The sequence below is a fragment of the Myotis brandtii genome, unplaced genomic scaffold (assembly GCF_000412655.1).
Source record: "Myotis brandtii unplaced genomic scaffold, ASM41265v1 scaffold78, whole genome shotgun sequence".
Lineage (NCBI taxonomy): Eukaryota > Metazoa > Chordata > Mammalia > Chiroptera > Vespertilionidae > Myotis > Myotis brandtii.
The window spans coordinates 925553-930914 of record NW_005371131.1 but is presented as its reverse complement, the minus strand read 5'-3'; positions in this window follow the sequence as shown (position 1 = coordinate 930914).

Below are 5362 nucleotides of genomic sequence, written 5' to 3'. Positions count from 1 at the left end.
AAGTCTTTGTTTGACTATGGTTGCAAATATCAAAAAATGTCTATATGTGACACGGCACCAGAGTTAAGTCAGGGTTTTTCAAAATGCTGACACGCCGAGCTCAAAAGGTTCGCCATCACTGCCCTAGACCCTGGGTAGACCAGTAGTGCAGGTAATAATGACCCATTGGTCTTTTAGGCCCTGGATAGAACAGACGTCAGAGACGGTGGTCTCCTGACAATCTTGGTCTGACTGGATGAGCCGGGGGTCCAGGTTTCTGTCGATACAAGGTCCACGTACTAAAGACCCCCCCCCCCATCAAGACTGCTAACCAGGGGCCACGCAGTGGCTCTGCGGGCTTCTATAGCCCAGAGCCCGCCCTCCCCTGATCATGGTCCAGTGTTAATGGTGGCCACAACTCAAGTGGGGACGCCGGTGCCCCTCCCTGTGCCGTCAGTGTTTGCTGTGCCACTTCTCCCTGTGCCCGCCTGTTATTTATTTATTTATTATCATGTGCCGGTGATGGTGGGGGTGGGGGCTGGGCCTTCCCTGCCATCTCCACCCCTGTTGTGACTAGTCCTCCCGGACTTAATAAAGTGCGAGTGGGAGTGTCTCTGTGGGTTCATGTCTGCCCGAGGCGGGCCGAGAGGCAGAGCCCCTGGCTGAGCCTCATCTCCCCAAAACGCCCCCACGGCCTTCCCGGCATGAAGTGGGCTGTCCCAGCTCCAGGGTGTTCTCTGCCTAGTGCCTAAGCAGTAGGGCTCATCCCTCTCTGAGTCCTTATGTAGGAATTTGTTTCAGTCCCTCAGAAACCCAGCAAGCTTGTAACACGCGTCCCCTCTTAGGAAGGTCTTGGGGATGGCGGTTGGAATGCAATGCTAACTTTCACAAGAGCGCACGTCTGGAAAGGAGATCAGCTGAGGCAGGGTTTGAATTTGTAGCTGACTCCAGAAGGCTGCAGCCCCCTCTTGGTAGAGACTGAGGGTCCCCACCCTCTGGGTGCTGGGGTGAGATACTGGGGCACCCCCCTTCAGGCATCCGGGGTGCTGCTGTGCCTGTGCCCTGCTACCCTGAGCCCCTCCAGGCCTCCCAGCGCCTCCTGTAGAGTGGCTGCCCAGCTCTGAGCTGGCCACAGAGCAGCCCGAAATGGCCTACGGATGCCAAGCTGGGAGATGCCGTCCGTGTCTGTTCAAGGCCAGGCCGTCACCGACAAAGTCAGCAGATGGTACTTGCGGAGACTTGAGGCTGCGACAGAAACTCAGCTCACCCGGCTAAGGCGTGAGGGGGTCTATGGCCGCCCCCATGAGACGATCCAGCACGCTCCGGTGTCTGCCTCGGCTGTGCTGCCTCCCAGACAGTGGTACCTCTCCCCACCAACATCCCAGGGCAGACTCATTGGTCTGGCTTGGGTCCCCTGCCCGTCTCAGCCTGTGCCCAAGGGGATGGAGCACAGATGCTGACCAGCCCGAGTCATGTGCCCCCCGGAGGAGGGCAGTACTGGCCTCCCTGGCCTCACTCCGGACCAAGAGCCACCCCCCACCTTCCTGGTTTCCTTCGGGGGAGCACTTGGTGGCATGTGAGTCAGATGGGGTGGGCATCCCCGTCCCAGGTAGTGCATCTCTGTTGTTTAAAGCTTGAGTCTAAGCTCATCATGGTTACTTGGTTCCCCTTCGCCAGTGAGTGGGTTAGCCATGGACCTGTGATGCACTTCTTGTTTTTGTTGTGTTTGTCGTTTTTCTGTTTTGTTTTGTTTTGTTTTTTTGTGGTGTACTTCTGACCAATAAGACATGAGGGGAGTTTCTAGAAATGTTTACCTCACTTTTGAAGAAGGTCACGGAGCAGGGACTCACTCTTCTGGCTTTGGGTATAGAAGCTGCTGCAGCCGTTCTGTGATCATGAGGTGTGACCCAACATACTTCTCTACTGTGTGACTGTGGAGCAAAAAGATGGAAAGAACTTGCTGGGGTTGTTCGACCTTTAATTTTTTTTTTTAATATATATTTTTTACAGAGAGGAAGGGAGAGGGATAGAGAGTCAGAAACATTGATGAGAGAGAAACATCGATCAGCTGCCTCCCGCACACTCCCCACTGGGGACGTGCCCGCAACCAAGGTACATGCCCTTGACCGGAATCGAACTCGGGACCCCTGAGTCCGCAGGCCGACGCTCCATCCACTGAGCCAAACCGGTCAGGGCTCAACCTTTAATTTTAAAAAGTTTCAAATCAACAGAAAAAAGCGCCAGAATGGCACAATGAGCACGCTTCACTTGGATTCCCAGTTGTTGATATTTCAGGAAACTGATGACACCAATTCACAAAATGAACCCTTCGGGCTGTTCCCCTGGTTTCAATAGTTTCCTGGTTTTGCCTCCCATCCTCCCCCCAGGTGACTACTTTCTTGGTGACCAGATGCCTTAGAGCAGGGGTGGGGAACGTCCAGTCCAGGGGCCAAATAAGGCCCGAGAAAACATTTGGTCTGGCCCTGCCAAGGCATTAGGGGTGAGTTAATGAAATGTTTAACCAAATATAGCAGGCTAATTTTTAAGTTGATGATTTTGTATGGCCCACAAATACTGTTATAAATATCCAAATGACCCCTGGAAGAAAAAAGGTTCCCCACCCCTGTCCTAGAGGTCCTTTCTGTTGGCCCTGAGTAATTTTTCCCTTTGGGGGTGACTTTGAGGCTAGTGGCCCAAATTCAGATTCTGAAATCAAGATTCCACCCACCACTCAATTTCATTTTAGCTGTTACCAATAACCATAACCAAGGGACTATTTTGTTTGTTTTTTTGTGGGTTTCTTTTTCCTATTTCCTTTTTTCCTTTTTTAAAAAATATTTTATTGAATTTTTTAGAGAGAGGAAGGGAGAGAGAGATAGAAACATCAATAATTAGAGAGAATCATTCATCAGCTGTCTGCACATCTCCTACTGGGGATGTGCCCTCTACCAAGGTACATGCCCTTGACCGGAATCGAACCTGGGACCTTTCAGTCTGCAGGCCTATGCTCTATCTACTGAGCCACACAGGTCAGGGCTCTGTTTCCTTAAGCATCCAGTAAACCGGCTCCCCGAGAGTTCGAGTCATCTCTAAATCCCACTGGTAACGTTCACAGCACCTGGCGCACAGCTCCTGGCCCGCACCATGGTGACTGAGGACGTGGCACCCAGGAGTCAAGGGTTCCTCATGCCCACCCTTTCTTCTGTTCCCTTCCCAAACCACGTTTCCATGAGCCAGGGCCGTCCTAGCAAATCCCACTTCTCTGACGCCAACTGAAAGGGAAAACGGTGCCCTCTACCCACAGAATGCTTCTGGCACCAGATGTGTGGGTTTTCGACATCAAGCAATTCTCTAGTTTTCTTTGGACACCAACGGGGTGTCCTACAGCTTAATTCAATTCTGACACAACCCAGAGTGTGTGCAGAATCCACGGGCTAAGGGGGCCGTCCCACCAGACTTGCCCACTTCCGATGCCAGTCACAAGTCCCAGGTTGTCACCTGTCCTTCTGACCAACTGGCTATACGTCGGGCGTTCCCACGATCCCTTTCTCAGGTTGGATATTTTGCCATAATGCAGTGGTTCTCAACCTTCTGGCCCTTTAATACAGTTCCTCATGTTGTGACCCCCAACCATGAAATTATTTTCGTTGCTACTTCATAACTGTCATGTTGCTACTGTTATGAATCGTCATGTAAATATCTGATATGCAGGATGGTCTTAGGCGACCCCTGTGAAAGGGTCGTTCGACCGCCAAAGGGTTGCGACCCACAGGTTGAGAACCCCTGAGCTAGATGAAGAGATATGCAGGGAGAGGCCCAGCAGCTGCCACCCTCGAGCATGTGGTGTGCCCACCAATCCAGAAGCTCGCCACACCCTGCACTTTGGGGAGTTTTGTGGAGTTTCATCGAGTAGTCGAGATTGATTGCTAACTCAAGCTCCAGCCCCTCTCCCCTCCCTGGAGGGTAGGAGTGGGGGCAAGGGGGGGAGGGGGGGCTGAGAGGCCCAAGCTTCTAATTATGGCTTGGTCTTTCTGGTGACCAGCCCTGAAGCCATCCAGGAGCCCACCCAGAGTCACCTCATGAGAACAAAAGATCTTCCTGCCCTGGCCGGTGTGGCTCTGTTAAAGCCCCTCGTCCCGTGCACCGGAAAGTCATGGGTTCGATTCCAGGTCAGGGCACATACCCATGGGAGGCAACCCAGCGAGGTAGCTCTCTCTCCCCCTTTCCCTTCCTCCCTCTCTAAAATAAAAACAAACCAAAAAAAGATATTCCTATCGCCCAGGAAATCCCAAGGGATTTAGGGGCTCCGTGTCAGGAATTTGGGTCATAGACCACATATGAAGACAAAAGATGCTTTTAGCATCTCTATTGCTTAGGAAATGACAAGGGTTTTAGGAACTCTGCCGCTAACTGGGGTCAGAGACCAATTATACATTTATTATCTCACATTCTCCAACTTTTGATTTAGAAACATTTCAAACCAACAGGAAAGGTGTAAGAACAGCAAATGAACATCCATATGCCCTTCGCCTGGATTCCCCGTTGTTGACATTTGCCCAATTTGCTGAATTGTTCTTTACACTTACCTTTCTCACGGATTCATTTGAGAGTACACTGCAGATGTCAAAAGACAGTTCACCCCAAGTCTTTCAGCTCGTCTCTCCTAAGAGCAAGGACTGTCTACACAGCCGCAATCCACGGTCGGACAAGAACCCAGACCTTTGATGATTTCACTGAGCCCCTGAATTAATTTGCCATGGAAACCTCCTAGCTCCAGACTTCTTGTTACGTGAGCGTTTCCTTTCACTTCAAAGCAATTTCCAACGTTTTGCAGCCAAAAACTCTCCTGATACACAGGCCCAGGCACATCACAGAAAACATTAAAAATCACCCACATCCCATATTGTATTTATGTGGAATGTTGTTGTTTTTTCTATACGTTTTTCAATGTATTTTAATAGTTTTATTTCCGACATTATTTGGCTATGAGGATCTAATTTAGGAGTGGCCAACCTCTAGAAAGACTTGGGGCCCACTTTTGAAGTAAGAAAATTCAACCTACAAAATTGTTTTAAAATATAACACAATTTTAATAACGATCCCCCTTTACGTTTGAACACAGTAAACATTTATTAATTCCAGCTTTGCAGTTTTAGGATTTGGGAGCCAGTACTTTTTTTTCCCTTTCTTTCTTCAGGTCTCAAATATTTTCTAAGCTCTTAAAAAGCCCTTAGCTCCCGGTAAGTCTATAATTAGGACAAAAGAAAATGTTTAAAAAAAAACTGAAAAAGACTGGTGCCTGAGCCCTGGGGGGCTAATGAATCCTGCCAGACCTCATAGGAGAAGAGGGACTGTTCACTAAAGACGAGTCAGGGCCTGTGAT